General features: G+C 38.4%; 1 long non-coding RNA gene across 1 annotated transcript in view; it reads left to right on the forward strand.

The window, feature by feature from the left end:
- Gm33007 overlaps window positions 1–19234 on the forward strand; it is a 40813-nt gene extending 21579 nt beyond the window's left edge. The window contains exons 2-3 of the long non-coding RNA XR_390354.1: window positions 9945–10049; window positions 18518–19234. This is a non-coding gene — a long non-coding RNA (predicted gene, 33007). The remainder of the gene's footprint in view (window positions 1–9944; window positions 10050–18517) is intronic.
- Window positions 19235–21489: the final 2255 nt, after the last annotated feature.

Here is a 21489-nt window from a genome sequence, read left to right on the forward strand (position 1 = left end):
TATATATAGTCAATTATATTTAAGCTTGAGTCTCATCCATAAAATATTCTATAAAACATAAGCAAATATTTCAAAATGTGAAATAATTCTAGCCATTTCTTGTCTCAGATGTTTTGAATAAGAATGAAGCAATCTCAACATCCTTGTAAGGTTAGTGAACCTGGAAATAAACATTTCTGAAGACACATAGGAGAAGTAGCCTTGATGGTATTCAGCCCAACAGACCACAGTAGCTCTCACAGTCAGGAGACAGGAGTTTGAGCCATGGATGATATAACATAATTATTGAACTATCAATGTTAGATAACTTCAAAGGTTCTAATCTGCTTTGGTCAATATAGAGATTGTAAAAAGAAAATCACTGAAAATAAGACAAATGATAGCTAAACAAGAAATGGGGTGAAATGCATAATGGAAAGCTGGAAAGGAGTGGGGGATGGCAATATTCCTGGGACAACTTAGAAGCAGAAGAAGGTAAGTGCATCGTGTCATGTAAAGAGCAATGTAAACACACACACACACACACACACACACACACACAATTGCTAGAAGCATGGGAGTTCATTTTTAGAAGCAGAAAGATAACTGTTCCCATATTATACTTTTTACAGTTGGGATTAATTCAGTGCTGCTTTGTCTAACAATCATCACAGAGAATGTTCACAACATACCTAAGGTTATAGATTGATTTCAAAAGTGGAAAAGAATTTATAAAGAATCGTTATTAAAATTAACTTCCCACAAGTCCTAGATAGAACTATGAAACATTTCAGATCACCATGATGAAAAACATACCTAGAAGTATACAAGACAAAATAAAAACTAGAAGAGGGGTAGAGGAGAGAGGGGGGGGGTAGAGGAGAGAGAGAGAGAGAGAGAGAGAGGGAGAGAGAGAGAGAGAGAGAGAGAGGTTGCAGCTGTGGTGGAGGAAAGAAGTTATAAATACAACCTAACATTCATATTATAAGATAAGCCTTTGGTGTGACAGTCAAATCACTACAAATCAAGCCCCTTGTAAAATAAACTCTGAAAGGCTGTACAGATGCAAACCATATATTACCTGAGAGCGATACCACTGTCAGAAAGTGGCAGAGAAAAACTAAGAAGGTGCCTTAGTTGGGTTTCTATTGCTGTGAAGAGACACCATGACCATGGCACCTCTTATAAAGGAAAACACTTAATCGATGTTGACTTACAGTTTCAGAGGTTAAGTACATTCTTGTCACAGCAGAGAGGATGGTGACGTACAGTCTGACATGGGGCTGGAGAGTTCTATATCCTGATCAGCATGCAGCAGAAAGAGTCTGTCATTCTGGTCCTGGCTTTGGGCTATGAAATTTCAAAGCCCACCCACAGTAACACACTTTGTCCAACAAGGACGTCCTTCTTAATAGTGCCATTTCCTATGTGCCTATAAGGCCGTTTCCTTTCAAACCACCACCAAAGGTAATATATGTTAGATGAAGTGGAAATATATGTTAGTATCAAATGGAAACTATGTTTCAATAAGTTGGAAATAAAAGATCAATAATTTTTGCAAGGGCCATGAAACAATGATATAAATAATGTGTGTAAGCCCTGAGATTTACTTCTCACCTGTGTTTCTTACACTAAACAACTAAAATGAAACTGGCAGAATGAATTTAAAAACGACTTAACCTAAGAAAATATTATTTAATAGTTAACTCTGTTTATCCATGGATACTTAAGTTGCTGAAAATAAATAAAGCTATGCATCAAAGTGCTAAGATTAAGGTTGAACACATGCACACCCACACTCACACATGCATGAATGCCTGTGCACAGCTTTATACACTGAAATCACATCACATAACATAACATAATCCTTTGAGTTACCATTTAATTTTAACACAATTGTGTATAGGCCCCGTGAGTTAATTTTCACTGTCAACTAGACCTGATTACAATCTGGGCACATCTGTGAGGCTATTTCTCAAGAGGAGAAACCAAGGAAGAAAACCTACCATTCTATTGTTCAGAGTTCCAGATTGTGCAGGTGTACCATGAGCAACTCCACCACATCCCAGGATGCCACAACTAAAGTCATTCTTGCTTTATGCCTTCCCTGCCATCATGGGGTAAAATCCTTAAACCATGCAAGAACCAGCTGGTGCTCTCCTCTTGCCCCTTTCCCTTTGGTCCTGGGGCAGAGTCAGCCCGCGGACCCCCACTCTGTTCTCAGCTCTTCCAGGGCATCCAGCCGCATCTGCAGTGTCCTCAGTCTCCGTGCAGGCCTGGAGACCCCAAGCCAATTCCAGCAGGTTCATGGGGACCTCAGACTGTGCTTTTCCATTCCCGAAGCAAGGTCCAGCGGCTTCTCACAGGCAGCTTGGGGTGCACGCAGTCAAACTTCCTGCCTCCCCCAGCAGCCTGAGCTCTGGGCTGGACATCGGCATCATTTTAAACCACAAAGGAAAAAATATTAGGAAAGTGGACCTTGCGGGCACAGCATTTAAGAGGGTTATATTAGACTTGTTAAAACCAGGATGTTCATGAAGTACCTAAGTGTGCATGAGTGTGTGTGTGTGTGTGTGTGTGTGTGTGTGTGTGTGTGTGTGTGTGTATGTGTGTGTGTGTGTGTGTGTGTGTGTGTGTGTATTACTAACTCTGGAGTTCAGAAAGAGCACTGTCAGAGACTGATACGCTTCACCATACGGTAGTCCTTAAAGTTAAGGTGCTACAATAAGGCACCATAACCAGAAGCAGAAAACAAACGGAGTCGAAAAAGAGAGACATTGGGCACCTAGTCATTCAGAGGAAAAGACTGTGATAAGTCAGTAAAGTTAAGGTTGTGGGAAAATCTTGGGATTTTGGTGTGTTGGGTCTCTTAGGTAATAAGACAGGACTGAAATATATCTATTATTGATCTCAACCAAAGTTGTTTAGCTAGGATGGTGGAGTGAAAGCCTGGGAGAACAGGACCAAATAATATGGAAGAATAAAAGTCAGAGTCAGCAAATGTGGTTTGAATGTGAAATATGCATATCATATCAGGCATTTGGACATTTGGTGCTGTTTTAGAATGTTGTAGATCTTGCAAAGGTAGATGGTCTCTTGTTCACTAGGGATGGACATTGAAGGTTTATTGCCTGGCCTACTTCCCTGCCAATCTCCACTTCCTGTTCCTCTAAGAGTTGAGGAGGTGAGTGGTCTCAACTCCTACCACTGTAGCAACATCTCTCACCACATTTCCTGCCTGATGTGGTTTAAGCCTGATGTAAGCCATCCACTTGATCCTGGATAACTATATTCAGCTACATTTTGTCTGATATCCAGCCACAAGGAAAATAACAAATGCCATGGGTAACTCTTGAATTTGGTAGTTCAGGAGGAAGCCTAATGTGAACAATGAAGCAAAATTGAATCAAGGGGATTAATTGTTGAAATAACAAGTAACAATATATTTATATTTATGAAGAAAATGAATAGAGAGAATTGCTGGTGTAGCGGAGAAGTTGAGAATTATTATGAGCATGATCAGGGAGCAAGGACAGGCAGGGAGGCACACCATCTAGCAGGGATAAGGCAGGTATGAGCATGGAACAAGAGGGCAATGTTATAAAAATTCCTCTGAGTGAGATGGGTAATAGAATCCATTAGCTCAAAAGGAGGCTTCCCTGAGAGAGACAATGTATGGAAATAAGTTTGTGCATTCATCAGGCAGTCATAAAGAATCCATAGTAGTAAGTGGTCCTGGGCTAAAAAGAAATCCTGCCCATTTTTCAATTAATTTAGCTAATGGTGGGCTTATAGGGGTGGCTTAATTTAGACATGACTAAGGGACAAGAGACACAAAGGAAATGAAGGTGGTTGCAAGGCAATGGTTTCACTGCTTGGCTGTGGATAAGCTTGGATTCTTATGTCTCTGTGCACTCAAAGAGCTTAGGCTTTATACAGATACACCTCAGTTAATGATGTGGTCATCTCATAGATCTATCATGCAGCATAAATTTGAAATGCCTCGTACACTTTGTCCATGCAGTACTATCCCGAGCTTTTGTCCCCGCTGGCAAGAACACACTCAGGACAACCGGAATCTTCTGTGGCAAAGCTTTTATTGCTTACTTATCAGGAGGGAAGACCCCGAACCGGGAAAATGGCGCTGCTTATATAGCCCGCAGTGTGACGTTTCAGCACCTGATGTGGCGTGACAGCTCCTGATTCGTTGCTTGCCCATCACCCCATTACTACACCGCAAGATGGGCATTGACTAGGTGTGAGTTCACTCTTGCACTTGCGCATAAGGCTTATTTACTAGTTAGGCGCAGTGGAAGCCAGCGCCATCTTATAATGGTGGTTGCTCACAGCACGCACGCAATTGATCGCTGCACGGCTCTCCACACAGTACCATAGCTTAGAAACAATGTGTTTTGTACTGTTGGCTGTTCCCTCTTCCATCTCAAGACAAGAGCTAAAAGCATGGGTGAGGTTCACTTCTCAGTAGTGACAGAAAGAAAGGGAAAAAAGGAAGTAAGGGTCAAGCATTACTGGGAGCCCTTTGTTTTAACACTTATAGTTCTAATGTAGAAAGCAGATAGAGTCCTCAGGTTTCATTAGGTTTTCCTATCAGTCTTGGGATAAACCCCTAATAAGTCAGCAAGAATCAGGAATCTGCTCCTCTGAGGGGGGATTAAAGGAAGGAACCCTTGTGGCTGTTGACTAAAGATGTTGACTTTTTGCAATGAAACAGCAATCTTCATCCACATAGGTTCCACTCTCTCTCATTTGAAAGCAAGAATACTCTGATTTCCTTATATTGTATTTGCTTTATTCCTATTAGGGAATAGTAAATGTTCTAGCTATATCATTCAATGGTTATATAAGAAACTGTATACTTAATTGTTTCTTAAAATTAGTCTGACTTTTCATTTTAAGGAATAATATTCACTTTTAAACCAAGGGGACCTAGGATTTGCTTTTAGAATTAATCTTTCTTATGACAAAACTATATGTATTCTAGCTATTACCTAGCATGTGGCAATTAGATGAAAGCAGTGTGACTAAGTTGTCCAAATTGGTGATGTGTGACGCTATTCCTGGAGAGATGTGAACAAACATATGCTCATTCCAAATAGGGAGCTGACTACAGACCAAATTATAGAAACCACCCAAATCTAGCTTGGGGATTTTATTGGGGTTACTTACAGGAATATGGGTGAGGAGTTACAGGAGTAGAAATGACTCAAAGACAGTTGCACTACCAAAGCCAACCTCAGCATGAATGACAGCTCACAGAAGGTGGAAATCTGAAGCACACTGCACAGACTTCAGGCAGCTCACGAGTTGGAGACTTTCCTTTCCACATGGTCCAATTGGTATGAACCTCTTCTATGCAGCTCAGCTGATCTCTGCTTCTTCCAAGAAGTTGGTCTGGTCTATGAATCTTCTTTGCAGCTTGACTCATATGAAAGTGACTGTTAGCAAACTTGACTTTATATTACTCTTAGAGAGGAAGGGACAGTTCTAGGTTCTAGTGAATCAGGTCAGTTTCAGGGACTTCCTAAAGCTTTTTTATGTTGTGTACTCTGTTTTAGGGTATTTCCCTATAGTGTTTTCTCCCATTACAAAATCCAGTGTTTTCATCTCCATGCAAACATCCTGTTTTAGGAAGTCTCCCTCTAGAATAGAAGGCTTTGATACTACATTAAACTGATTACACAGCAGTTGGCAATGTTTGTATATCCCAATAGCTACATGTTTTTACAATTGGTTTATTTAGTCATTTAAGCACATTCCAAGCAGTAGCCAGAACGATACACTGTCTAGGATGATTATAATTGTGAGATGTCAATATGTCCTATATTTTACTGGAGTGTTGGCCTGGATGATTTTACTTTTTAACTTATATTTTCTTTCTGAGAGGGTGCAGTTCTGCTAAAGTTGTACAGTGTTCTAAAAGAGCCTCTGATGTAGGACTCACAGGTCAGTTGCTGTATATTATTTCAAGTAAATGACATTCAATACATTAAAACACAGGGCCCCTTTGGGCTCTTTGCAGTGTAATGGTAATCTTTCTTATTGAGTGATGATAAGTTAATTGACCACAGAGCTATGTAGATACAACTTACCAACTCATGTAACAGCATTAGTTGTTCCTGCATTATAATTATGAGTCAGGTGCTGCACTACACATGATAAACAAATCTGAGACACTGACACAATTTTTAAATTGGGAGCCAGTATAGTAAGTACCTTTGCATTCTTTGAAACATGATAGTAGAAGAATGAAAAGGACCATGGACTACTTCCTGGAAAAGTAGTTGGATATTAATGTGTAACAATTTATATATATATATATATATATATATATATATATATATATATATATATGTATATATATATATATATTTGTTTATTTTACAAAATTTTTTATTATGTATTTTCCTCAATTATATTTCCAATGCTATCCCAAAGGTCCCCCATACCCTCCCCCCCACTCCCCTACCCACCCATTCCCACTTTTTGGCCCTGGCATTCCCCTGTACTGGGGCATATAAAGTTTGCGTGTCCAATGGGCCTCTCTTTCCAGTGATGGCCTACTAGGCCATCTTTTGATACATATGCAGCTAGAGTCAAGAGCTCCCGGGTACTGGTTAGTTCATAATGTTGTTGCACCTACAGGGTTGCAGATCTCTTTAGCTCCTTGGATACTTTCTCTAGCTCCTCCATTGGGGGCCCAGTGATCCATCCAATAGCTGACTGTGAGCATCCACTTCTGTGTTTGCTAGGCCCTGGCATAGTCTCACAAGAGACAGCTATATCAGGGTCCTTTCAGCAAAATATTGCTAGTGTGTGCAATGGTGTCATCGTTTGGAGACTAATTATGTGATGGATCCCTGGATATGGCAGGCTCTAGATGGTCCATCCTTTTGTCTCAGCTCCAAACTTTGTCTCTCTAACTCCTTCCATGGGTGATTGTTTCCAATTCTTAGAAGGGGCAAAGTGTCTACACTTTGGTCTTTGTTCTTCTTCAGTTTCATGTGTTTTACAAATTGTCTCTTATATCTCAGGTATACTAAGTTTCTGGGCTAATATCCACTTATCAGTGAGTACATATCATTTGAGTTCTTTTGTGATTGTGTTACCTCACTCAGGATGATGCCCTCCAGGTCCAACCATTTGCCTAGGAATTTCATAAATTCATTCTTTTTAATAGCTGAGTAGTACTCCATTGTGTAAATGTACCACATTTTTTGTACCCATTTCTCTGTTGAGGGGCATCTGGGTTCTTTCCAGCTTCTGGCTATTATAAATAAGGCTGCTATGAACAAAGTGGAGCATGTGTCCTTCTTACCGGTTGGGACATCTTCTGGATATATACCCAGCAGAGGTATTGTGGAATCCTCCGGTAGTACTATGTGCAATTTTCTGAGGAACCACCAGACTGATTTCCAGAGTGGTTGTATAAGCTTGCGATCCCACCAACAATGATCCTCTTTCTCCACATCCTTGCCAGCATCTGCTGTCACCTGAATTTTTGATCTTAGCCATTCTGACTGGTGTGAGGTGGCATCTTAGGGTTGTTTTGATTTGCATTTCTCTGATGATTAAGGATGCTGAGCATTTCTTCGGGTGCTTCTCAGCCATTCAGTATTCCTCAGGTGAGAATTCTTTGTTTAGCTCTGAGCCCCATTTTTAATGGGGTTATTTGATTTTCTGGAGTCCACCTTCTTGAGTTCTTTATATATATTGGATATTAGTCCCCTATCTGATTTAGGATAGGTAAAGATCCTTTCCCAATCTGTTGGTGGCCTTTTTGTCTTATTGACGGTGTCTTTTGCCTTGCAGAAGCTTTGCAGTTTCATGTGGTCCCATTTGTCAATTCTCGATCTTAAAGCACAAGCCATTGCTGTTCTATTCAGGAATTTTTCCCCTGTGCCCATATCTTCGCTGCTTTTCCCCACTTTCTCCTCTATAAGTTTCAGTGTCTCTGGTTTTATGTGGAGTTCCTTGATCCACTTAGATTTGACCTTAGTACATGGAGATAGGAATGGAAACAATTTTTTGTAGTTACATTTTTACCAAAGTTAGTAAGCATTTAGAAGATACATTGAGAATACTTCAAAGGCAATGTTGCTTTGCAAATAAAATTGTAGTGACAGTAACCTCTTTGAGGAGATGACAAACATATGCTAAAAGCACTGTAGTACAATCTACCAACAGAACAATGGGGCGTTGAGTTTAAATGTGGGAGGTGTAGTCAAGAAACCAGACCCTAAAGTAGTAGGAGGTTATGTAAGAAGATGAAGGAGATACACTCTCAGGATTGGTCCCCTTGCCTGTGATTGCCACTATGTGTTCCTAGGAACTTCACAGAGAAGACTATCATATGTAAAGGATGTTAGAAAGTATTCTAGATGTAGTTTACAGTATATTTTATTTAGCTCTCAGGTTACATTCTTGTCTAGTGCAACATCTGATAAAAGCAGGATATTTAAAAATAAAAAATTATAGGCCAAGTATAAATATAAGGCAATTACTTATAAAATATTTACAAACAAAATTCAAATGTTTTTAAAATGCTACCACCAATTTGTTTCAGAAATGCTTGGAAGTTTTACCATTTCAATTCTATCAATAAAAGCCTTTATATTAACAAGTTACTAGAAATTATTAAAATATTTTATCAAATATCCTTTGATAATTGTAGTTATTTCTGATTTAGATAAACTCTAAGTGAAATAGAAAATTGAAATAAGTGTTCTTAAACAAACTCATAATTTAAGCCCAAACTTTATTTTAAGTTGACCAATATTTTCTTATGAGGAGAATGAAATAAATGCCTATGATTAGCACTATTAAGTCATGAAATTTGGCATTTCACACTGGTATGATAGATATTTAATATGGAATACTATTAAAGGTGACAAAAAGAGACAAATTTCAATCATGTGAAGAGACTGACTGTAAATTGAAAGCCATAGTACACAAGTTAAAAGTTACTAGTGCATGTGGTTATTTGGTGAGGCCGGGAGCTGCAAGTTATATATATGTTGGAGATGCTTTACTCAGAAAGAACATTAAGATTGGAAGGATGCTGCAGACAGGAACTCTGAAAGCAATACACAAAAAATCAAAAGATTACATTGCTAACAGGTAAGGGATGAGCCACTACAGATCATCAGAAGGTCTAGAGTAAACAATGAATTATGTTTCAGTGACTTTTGTATTGATGGAGTCAAACTTACTAGCAGAGGCAACTTAATTGCAAAAAGGCTTATTTTAGCTCATGTTTCAGAGAGCTTGAACTCCATCATGGTAAAGGAGGCTTGGAGGCAGGAGAAAATGGGAGGTGCTGTGCACATGGCAGAGAATAGGAAAGTATAAAACACAAGCCCAAGGCTGCTCCTACTGTCCAAAACCAGCTAGCCAGGCTCAACTCCTAATGGCTCCTCGGCCTTGCAAAACACACCACTAGCTGCAGAATAAGCAACCCAAACATGGGAATCTGAGAGGCATTTCAAATATAAATCATAAAAACAGAGTGGAAATGGGCCCCTCTGCTCTTACTAGAAGAGGTTTGCTGTAGCACGTGGCTCCCTGCAGGGTTAAGAGATGGCACTTTGCATTGTTCCGGTTTGCTCAGGCTTGAGGAATAAGGAAACTGAAAGGCTTAGAAAGGAGGAAACCTTGGAGGTTTAGTTAACACAAAGTAGAGGATGACAAATAGGCAATTTAGTAATCTGTGGGTTTAATTTTTTAAAATATTATATTCTGAGTACAGCAAAGCATAATTGTATATAAATAACTTCTTCAATCAAGCATAAGTCCTAGGTAATGAAAAAAGTAAAACTGGTAATTAAGACTGTAAGAGAAAGCCAAAACATGTTCTATGCCCTTGCAGGATTTGCCTAAATGCTGCAAGGTGTATGATCTATTACACTGCAATATGTATTTAACCATAATCTTCTTTATTTGTGCAGATTATAGGATGTTTTAAACTTTACATCAAGGAACAAGAGATGACTCAGTGATCAAGAGTGCCCCAACTCTGACTCCAGGAGCTTCTGTGTCCTCTTCAGGCTTCTGTAGGTACTCACATATTCTCAGCAGGTACACACATTAAAAAAAAACAAAAAACAAAAAACTTTAAACTTTGTTTTTATAAATATAGATACATAATTTTAAATTCTTAAAGTTTAGCTGAACTTTGTTTTGCTGAAAATTAAATGTCCATGCAAACTTTATATGCCCCAGTACAGGGGAATGCCAGGGCCAAAAAGGGGGAGTGGGTGGGTAGGGGAGTGGGGGGGGGTATGGGGGACTTTTGGTATAGCATTGGAAATGTAAATGAGCTAAATACCTAATAAAAAATGGAAAAAAAATTAAATGTCCAAATTCAAAATTGATACACACTGCCAACATTACATTTCATTATGAAAGACTGAAATCTTTCATAATTAAAGATTAGCATCAAAACCAAGGATACATAGTGCTATCTGGAAAGCTCTTTAGGGCATGATGCATTGAAGACTTAGCTCTCACATTCACAGATGACCAGAGGGGGTAAATAAAGAGGAAGATTGATTCTTGAGGACTCTGATATCATCAATTATGAATTCAATGAGAGCTGTAAAACTTGGTGATATTATTGGGAGATACTGAAAATTTTAGTAGGAAGAGCCTCATTGGAAGAGTGGGTTCCTGAATGCCTGCTCTGGAAGGATATATTTGTTTATCTTCTTTCTCAGTCTTCTTTGTGACAACCATGTGGATAGAAGATTTGCTGTACCACACCATTCTACCACAATGTTCTGCCTCATCACAGGCCCAGGAACAATGGAACCCACACACATGGATTAAAATCCCTGAATCCATGAATGAACCAACAAACCCTTTCACTTCTGCTCCCCTCTGCTCTGCAGTCTGATTAGGCTGGACTAGAATTGGAAATCACCCTGCTTCTGCTTCCCATGTGCTAATATTATAAGTACACATCACCACAATTGACTGCTTTCCTCTTGTATCTTGATTTGCTCACATCTTTTTTGTTGTTGTTGTTTTTCTTTTTAAGAGTTGAGGATATGTTTCAATCCTACCACTTTTATAAGCTTTGTACTCCAGGGTCTAGTTAGAGATATTAAGCTAGAAGAAAATATCAAAAGTATCCAGACTAGTAGAAAATCAGTAGAAAAATTTCCTTCCTTTTATAGATTATGTGATTGTGTATATAGAAAATCCTACACATTTCTAGAGCTAACAAATGAACCCAACATAGTTTTAGAACGCTAAACCACTGGATGCAACAACCTACAATCTACACCCCAGTAAGAGCAGACCAGTGGGTAAACAGCCACCTGCATACCCACACACTAAAGGTTGTCCAGATATCAAATTTAAAATTAATTCCATTTACAGTGGCACCAAAAGGAATACAATACTTAATAAATGTAACAAGAAAATATGAGAATTCCACCACTAAAACTGTAAAATACAATTGTTAGAAACCAAAAAGACCCAAATAAATAAACACAAAAACACATCTATGAATTAGAGGATATTATAAATATAATGATATAGTATTTGTCAGTTTATCTTAGATCAAGCTGACAATACTAGGTAAACAGATTCTTTTTTTGCAGTATGTTGAGCTTGTGCTAACACCTAAATGAATGTTAAGACAGAGTGACTGAGCAGTGCTAAGAAAATTTGAGGACTCCAAAACAAGTTTGAAGGACTCACACATACTAATTTAAAAACAATATGAGGCTGTATAACTAAGACAATGTGATGCGAAGTTAGAACTGAGGCTTCCAAAATTAGTTCATTTGTGAAGAATTGACTTTCAACAAGGATTTCAATACAATTTGTTAAGAAAAAGAAGTCTTTTCAACAAGAAGTCCTGTTCTTTAAACTACTTATAAAGACAACAAAAAAAGTAGCTTAAAGTCCTAAGTGAATAATAGCAGAAAATGAAATAAACATTATAAATTTTCTTTGATTTAATTGTCCCACTAAGGTAGTGCAAATCCGTATAGTCACTATGAAAGTCTAAGTGGTGGTTTCTCAGGAAGATGGGACTCGATCTACATCAAGGTCCATCTATACCACTGTTAGGTATGTACCCAAAGAACCATCCATCTAACCATAGTCACTCTTACTCAACAGTGTTCATTGTTACCCTATTTATAATAGCCAGGAATTGGAAACAACCTCGATATCCTTCAATAGAAGAATGAATAAAGAAAATGTGGTATATTTACATAATGAAATATTATGCAATGACTAAAAAATAAAATAGTGAAATTCACTAGGTGGAACTATAAAATATCATTCTGCATGAGGTATCCTAGACCAAGAAAAACAAATATGGTGTGTATTCACTTACATGTCAGTAGCAGTTATTAAGTCAATGATCACCAAGCTGCAATTTCTAGAACCACAAGTATTAGGAATACGGTAAAGTACTAGAGAGAACAGATGGGTCTTGTTAGGAAGGGGAAATAGAATAGATAGTTATAGATAAATGGGAGGACTGAAATGGGGGACTTGAGTTGGGAGGAGGAAGGAAGAAAGAAATGAGGGAGGGAATACATGGACAGATAGCTATAATTGGGAGGCATTTGGAGAGTAGTATATGAACATAATACTGTAGAAGCTTCCTAAAATTTATACATAAACAAAGTGATCTAAGTGAAATCTTCAAATAATGGGAGAGACAGAGCCCAAGCTGGTAATCACTTTTCACCAAGTGAAGCTTTCAGTACTGTGATTGGGTTACATCTAATTGAAGTAATGGCCAAAGGTGTTTCATGGGAATCCTCCATCAATCAACCCAGGGTGCTGTTGCCAAGGCTATAGGTTGCTCTTCACAAACTAACAGCAGGGCCCCATTTCTAAAGACAGCACCTACACAACTCACTGAACATGGAGAAGTTGAGCTGGAGCCTTTGTAGAACCTTCTCCCCTACATTCTAGCATTTTTAGAATGGAAAATATTCTGCAGGCTTCTAAAAGAGAAATATAAACATCAAGTCAGCCACAAATCCTTAGCTTGACAATTGTGTCCTGTCTATAAAATAATCTAGTGTAATGGTGGCACAAAGTTTGTGGGGGTAACCAACCACTGTCTTATTTGACTTATTTGGCCTATTCCATGAAATGGAACACGTAGCCTACACTGAGACTGACACTGGGTGACCAAGAACCTGAGACTAGATACCTTAGGTAAAATCAAATACTACCATCTAAGAGAGACAGAGACACAGAGAGACACGCAGAGAGAGACAGAGACAAAGTAGCAATAAAATGATTCCCAATGACATTCTGCTATACTCATAGATCAGTGCCCTGCTTATATTTTTTCTTGCAGTAGATAGTAACAAATATAGAGACTCACAGCCAGAAACTATACAGAGAATTAGAGACCCTGGAACTCTAAATGGGATTTCTCCATCACCTCCCCTCAAGGTTCAGAGAACCCTGTGGAAGAAGAGGTAAAAGAATGTAAGCGTCAAAGAGAGTAGAATGCATCAGGAGAACAAGGCCTCTAAATCCATATGATCAAAATCTATATTAGTCTATAGGGACATGTACAGGGCCCACACAGGTACCAGGTTCTTTCTTAGATACAATGGCTTCCAGTTTAGTGTTTTTCTGGGATTCCTAAATCTTTGACTGAGTGGGTTTTTGATTCTTGTGTTGTCTCTTGGGCTCTTTTCCTTCTGTTTGTTTGATTTACCCAATTCCAAAGTGTTAGTTTTCATATTATCTTATTATACTATTTATAACAATATGGTTTTCCACCTGTGCCCAAGTTCATGAAATAATGACTCTGAGACTTAACTAATTGTAAATAAATGCTTAGGCCTTATGCTTTGGATCATTCCCACTGGCTCATAACTCAGTTATGCTATTGATTAAAGTTAAGTTATTGGATTGTAAATCCTGCCATGTGGTTAGTTATCTTTTCTCAGCTTCAAGTGAATTGTGTCTGTCTCTTCAGGGATCAGGGTGAATCCTCTCCTGTGCCTGACCCTATCCTGTACCAACCCTGTGGCTGAGTTGATGTTTATATTTCTCGTTTAGAAGCCCGCAGAACACTTTTCCAGTGACAAGGATGCTAGAATGTAGGGGTGAAGATTCTACATGGGCTCCAGCTCAACTTCTCTCCCTTTTAGAACTCTCACCTCTCATTTCTTGCCTCAGCTTATAGGTTGATTTTTATTGACAGGTGGTGTTTCTAAACTGTTCACAGGAGATTCTTTATACAATTATGCCTTATTATTATTATTCCTCTGTTTGTTTTCTAATGAGAGAAAAAGTGAGCAGATCCAGATTGGAAGGAAGTTGGGGGAAAACTGGTAGAAGTAGAGGGAAGGGAAACCATAATCAGGATATATATTATGTGAGAAAGAAATCTATTTTTAATGAAAGGAAAAAATAAAAATAAATGTCTCCACCAAACTCAAGGTAAAATTGAACCTTATTTTGAGATGTTAAGAGGTGGGAGGGGCTGGGCAGTGGTGGCTTAGTTTGAGCTTAGTTTGTATTTCTACAAATGATATACAGCACAGACAATAAAGATGTTCAATGTTGTTAGGAGAAAATTGCAAAACTACTATACAGTATTTGTTTTCACATATTAGGATGAATATAAAGAAAAGTAGCTAGTTTTGGTGAGGAGAAGAAGAAATTGGATTCTGTATATATTGTTGCTTGTGGGAATATAAAAGTTGGTAGTTATTTTAGAAATTTTGTTTGTTTGTTTGTTTTGATGTTTTTGTTGTTGATTTCAAGACAGGATTTCTCTGTGTAGCCCTGGCTGTCCTGGAACTCATTCTGTAGACCAGGCTGGCCTTGAACTTGGAAATCTGTCTGCCTCTGCCTCCCAAGTGCTGGGATTAAAAGCATGCGCCACCACTGCCTGGCTTAGAAAAACATTTTTATAGCTTTAAAAATTTTAAAGGCAGGCTGTTTACCTGACTTTGCAATTCTAACCTTTGACCAAAAGACCTAGAAATGTACTCACAGAAACACTAGTATATAAATGTTCTTTTAAATATTTTTTCAGAAGGAATAGTAGAAATTACTTATGTGTCTTTAAAGTTGTGAATGGGTATTGTGGTGGTATAATGTCTAGACTCTTATCTAGACATAGAATCAAGGACATACTGACACCTGAAACCATATGAGTAGACTTTGAAAACATTTGGGAAATGACAGAAACCCCACACATTATGACTAATATTGTATGATTCTGTTTATGTGCAATCTCCATATGAAAAATCCATAGAGTTTTAAGTTGATTATTGGTTGCCTTAGACAAGGTGAGAGGGAGTGCCTATAAGGGGACATAGAACAGCTGCCATGGCCAATCCTGACTGTCAACTTGATAGCATTTAGAGACACTATCAAAATAAGCCCTTGGGCATAGCTATGAAGAATTATCTTAAACTGATAAGCCCTATTCTAAATATGGACAGCACTATTAAATGACCTGGGATCCTGAACTTAATAAAAAGGAGAAACAGGCCAAGCACCGGCAACCAGTACTCTCTGCTTCATGACTGCAGATGCCATGTGACCAGCCACCTCAAGCTCCTGGGGCCACCCATCCTTCAATTATGTCTTCTACTATGGAACCATGAACATTTTCTAAGTTGCTATTTGTCCAATGATTTGTCACAGACAAAAGGCACATGACTGGGTTCCTTGTACTTTTGGGGGGCGACAAGTTCTGATATTGATAATTAGATACATGTTTAAAATTTTTATTTTATTTCATGTAAGTGAATGTCTTGTCCACATGTATATCTGTGCACCACTATGCACCTGGAACTCATGGATGCCAGAAGGAGGTATCAGATTCCTTGGAATGGAATTACAGACAACTGTGACTTCCCACAATTAAATCCTACATGGGAATCAAACCCAGGTCATCTGGATGAAAATAGTCAGTGCTCTTAACCTCTGAGTTAATTCTAGTTAGAGATATTTTGCACTAGTTTGTAAATTCACTAAAACATAAATTATATATTCCAGAAAGGTTGAGTGTTTGGTATGTACAATATAAGTAAATTTTTAAAATGGGCAACAAATGCTTTAGAATTTCTGGAAAAAAAATATGGTGCCATCACTCCAAAACAGGTAAAAAAAAAAAAATACAAGAGAGTAATGTGTTTAGCAAATGATGCTGGCGAGGATGTGGAGAAAGAGGAACGCTCCTCCATTGTGGGTGGGATTGCAAGCTTGTACAACCACTCTGGAAATCAGTCTGGCGGTTCCTCAGAAAATTGGACATAGTACTACCAAAAGATCCAGCAATACCTCTTCTGGGCATATATCCAGAAGATGCCCCAACCGGTAAGAAGGACACATGCTCCACTATGTTCATAGCAGCCTTAGTTATAATAGCCAGAAGCTGGAAATAACCCAGATGCCCCTCAACAGAGGAATGGATACAGAAAATGTGGTACATTTACACAATGGAGTACTACTCAGCTATGAAAAAGAATGAATTTATGAAATTCCTAGCCAAATGGATGGACCTGGAGGGCATCATCCTGAGTGAGGTAACCCAATCACAAAAGAACTCTAACAATATGTACTCATTGATAAGTGGATATTAGCCCAGAAACTTAGGATACCCAAGATATAAGATATAATTTGCTAAACACATTAAACTCAAGAGAATGAAGACCAAAGTGTGGACACTTTGCCCCTTCTTAGAATAGGAAACAAAACACCCATGGAAGGAGTTACAGAGACAAAATTTGGAAGTGTGACAAAAGGATGGACCATCTAGTGATTGCCATATCCAGAGATCCATCCCATGATCAGCTTCCAAACGCTGATACCATTACATACACTAGCAAGATTTTGCTGAAAGGACCCTGATATAGCTGTCTCTTGTGAGACTATGCCAGGGCCTAGCAAACACAGAAGTGGATGCTCACAGTCAGCTATTGGATGGATCACAGGGCCCCCAATGGAGGAGCTAGAGAAAGCACCCAAGGAACTAAAGGGAACTGCAACCCTATAGGTGGAACAACAATATGAACTAAGCAGTACCCCGGAGCTCTTGTCTCTAGCTGCATATGTATCAAAAGATGGCCTAGTTGGCCATCACTGCAAAGAGAGGCCCATTGGACTAGCAAACTTTATATGCCCCAGTATAGAGGAACGCCAGGGCCAAAAAGGGGGAGTGGGTGGATAGGGGAGTGGGGGTGGGTGTGTATGGGGGACTTTTGGTATAGCATTGGAAATGTAAATGAGCTAAATACCTAATAAAAATGGAAAAAATATAAAGTAAACAAAATGAAAAAAATTATATTACAAAATCAGCAGAGAAAATAAGTTACTTAATAATTCATGTTCGTTCAGAAATCATCTTTGTATTTGGAATAAAGTACAATTAGATTGGGTAGGTTAAACAGAAAATAATTATTTTTCTTTACTTCTTGAGACCAAGATGTTCTAGACCAAAATCCTGATCAATATGGTTTTGGTTCGAGCACTCTGTCTGGATAGCTGATGGCCAACTTACTTGTGTAACAACAATCCTTGAGTGAGGCATTAGTTTTCACCTTTGAAAGAGGAATGCTGGCACTCTTCCTAACAAGTAGAGCGTGCGTGCCCCGAGTGAGTGGAGCTATTACTGTTCTTACTTCAAATCAGAAGAAGCAAAGAAAAGGCTTTGAACAGCTATTCATAACATATTAAACATTTCTTTTTAAATATTTTTTATTATATATTTTCCTCAATTACATTTCCAATGCTATCCCAAAAGTTCCCCATACCCTCCCCCCCCCCACTTCCCTACCCACCCACTCCCCCTTTTTGGCCCTGGCATTCCCCTGTACTGGGGCATATACAGTTTGCGTGTCCAATGGGCCTCTCTTTCCAGTGATGGCCGACTAGGCCATCTTTTGATACACAACCTTAATGAATGTGCCTATAATTGATTGACTTGGAGAATAATTTGAAATATCACTCCCAAGACTTTGATAGTCTTAAAAACTCATATTGCCTGCTGAGAAACCCTGTGTGTCAACTTTCAAGAGAAAAATAGTAGAGTCAGTTTTGGACATAGAAGGAAAACCTAATGAGTTGTGATTTTGAAGGAAAATCTGTCCAAAGACAAGAGATGAGAAGTTTGGGAAATGTTGCAGAACCCAATGGACATGTGATAGAAATTCCTCCTTGGGACTTAGCAGTTAAGAGCGCATGCAGTCTTATAGAGGACCCAAGATCAGTTCTTAGCACCCATACTGGGTGGTTCACACCGCTTTTATTTCCAGTTCTAGGGGAACCAACACCCACTAATCTCCATGGACACCTGCACTCATGTACACATGCCCACACCCACACCAAGCACACAACCACACACATAAATGAAAAATAAATAAATTTTAAAAAGGAAATTATTTCTTATCATTCCAAAGAGGGTCTTCTTGTATAAGAAGAACCCACTTTCCCCCTTCAGAGTAGTCTGATCCACTGTGCTATTAAATCTAAATAAACCAACCCTACAACCTTTCCCTTTGTGTTACAGGTATGAAAGCAAGCATCATCAGCTGAGTGACAACCTTCTTAAAAATACCTGGGCTGCCCAGCAAATGAAAACATGAGTTTAATCCTGCTAGGAAGGAAAGCATCCACTCCCCTGGGAAGACTATGATCTACTTCAGTCATACTCCCAGATGCTAGCAAGAGTGACGTGGCTCTATCAATGTTTAACACCCACCCTGGTTAGAACCTAGTCAGCCCTGAACCAGCACTGCCTTTTCATCCACATCCATTTCTTTTGCCACCTCCTTCCACTAAGATGCTGTTTCTTTCTATTTACCACCCCACAGGCATCCAGACAAGGCTCTTGCACCCTTGTGCTCTATATATTGGAGTAGCCACTAGCTATGTTTGTGTGTGTGTGTGTGTGTGTGTGTGTATTCTCTTAAAATGATTGAAAAATTTAGAACTCATATTCTCCATTGCTTTATAAAGTAAGTGTACCCAATGGTCCTTCAATGCCTGGTGGCTTCAGTTTGTGTAAAACAATTTTTCTAGCATGTGAATTTTTATCTTATAGCTGTATCAGAGCACATTTCCATTCTGTTTCTCCTGGTGTGTGTGGATATCCAACAGGCCTAGTGTTTTCATAGATGTGTCCTTAAGGACAAGCTTGGTTCTTTATCATGGTGAGGCAGTAAAGGAACAAATGCATGTAATAATAAAGCCATCTTATAACTGAATAAAGGAATGACTACTACAATCAGCATGGCTTTTCTTGGTCTTTCTACATTTTCTTACTAATTAATTTTTAGTGTTTATGCTTAGTTTATTTGCCAGAGTCCCTGCACGACCTAGTTCTCCTCTCATAGCCTCTGAAAACAATACAGTTATAACTTTGTTATTTCTCCTAAATGTACATTTTCTGTAGAGTAGGGCTTCGATTTAACTCAGCACTCATGCAATGCATGGAGAGTAAAATGAATGACTGAAATATTCCTTTCCCTTTAAAATTTGCCTATAGTGTGCTTGGGATAGAATCTAAACATGCACACTTGCCTATCAGAACTTGTCTTAGAAATACACAAAAAGATAAATCCACTAAGCTAAAAAGAAATGAAAAAAAAAAAGCTGGATAAGACCTGTAATGGGCCACAGTTTTTACCACCAGTAACTCTTGTAGTGGGTAGGCTGAGGCAGAGTTAATAATCTGATTCCACTGAAGCAGTAAACAAAAACAACAACAAAACAACAAAAAACAAAACAAACAAAAAACAAAAACACCAAATGAATAAAATAAAGTAAGTGAGATAAATAAAACAAAACAAAAAAATAAAAATGTGTTATAGTTTGTGGCTGCTTTTGTTTTCTTCAACAATAATACCTACCAAACTGTGAACAGGAAGTAGCAGTTACTAGCTACTTCCTTAGAAACTTTGATGCAAACTGTCTGTTTCTTTCTTTTCTTTCTTTCTTTCTTTCTTTTTTTTTTTTTTCTTGCACTGGTTCTTTTTGTTGCCCCAAATCCACTCTGCAACTATGTGCATACCCCTGATGGCTCCACATTGTCAAAATAAAGTCCAGTGCGTAACCGATGGTCATTCACTGTAGATGTTTTAAAACTGCTTCTTCATTAGCATTTTTATGGTCAGTGAGCTCTATCCAGCAGCTGGGCTTGAGCTTTGAGAAACTCTAAGCTGCTGTCCCTCAGAAGACAGTAAAGAAAGGATCCATTTATGGACTGCTGGGGTGTTGAGTTCTTTCTCTAAGAGAGTGATTTAATATGTAGGGCATAGAAGAGTTTAGAGTGACATTTGTCAATAGCACTCCCTGATCAAGGTATAGCTTCTACGAGCACTGGATACTTTGAAGCCAGGGTCAACTTTATCCTATTGTGTCTCTTGAAGTAGAAGTAATTTTCACTCTGGGTTTCTTTGGAGGGGGCACAGGAGTTTATGACAGTGTTTTCTATGCAGCTTGGGCTGACCTTTTGCTTGTAATCCTCCAGCCTCAGTCTACCTAGCTCTAACACTGCAAATGTGTGCCACTGCATTTGTTTAATATTAAGTGTCTAATTGCATGGTTGAATTGGTAATTATGTCTATTAGTAATGTAGATGTCTGAATAATTTCAGATATCCTCAAAATTTTATATTCAACTATTTGGTCAGATCAATAACTGTCGTTTAAGTCCCGTTGTTTTTAGGTTTACATATAAAGATATAATAAGAAGGTTGTAATGTTATATTACAGGCTCACAAAGAAATCATGTCTATATCCACTTAGCACATCATTGTCTATACCATCTGTCAGATTACATATCCTGTGCAGAGCAGCCAATGAATAATTTCAGCACAGTAGCTACTTCAGGCCACCTCATTGTTCACCCTGGGCAGGTATTTACTCAAATCTCGACACATTTGCTTTGACTTACAAGAAGACTTTATATTTTCTAATATTTGCACAATTTCCTTAAGAAATTCACATTTGCATTAGTCTTTGTTTTAGGTTGTCACAGGGAGAGTCAAATCATTGAGAGAATGTAGTAAACTTTCTTGTAGAAGACTGATAGTCACTCTGGCCAAAGAACCATCCATTCAGTAATGGGAATTGATAGTCTGAATCAGAGGAAAGCCTTGGACACTAAGCATCCATAAGGCAGCTGAGCGTCATGCACTAAAATACAATTCTTGAAAAGTTATATTTACTTTAAATGAGAGAGTCAGCACACAGGGAAACTGTCACATTCAGTTTATTATTCTCTATCAAGTAATCAGCACACTGGAATCCCCATTTATAAACAGTATAAAACAGAATAACGTTTATCCCACTTCGATTTTCCTCATCCTAAACACAAAATAACACTCTAGTTCCAAGAGTCATTTCAAGTTATTTGAAAACTTATTTCCTGTATCTATGTAGCATAAATGCAAAGAATAGCTGAATGTACCTTTGAAAGATGAAAACAAGAATATCAAATGACTACAGAAGCATTGAGCTGCAGACTTCTTGATGTCAA

This window comes from Mus musculus, chromosome 4 (genome assembly GCF_000001635.26).
Source record: "Mus musculus strain C57BL/6J chromosome 4, GRCm38.p6 C57BL/6J".
In the NCBI taxonomy this organism is placed as follows: Eukaryota; Metazoa; Chordata; class Mammalia; order Rodentia; family Muridae; genus Mus; species Mus musculus.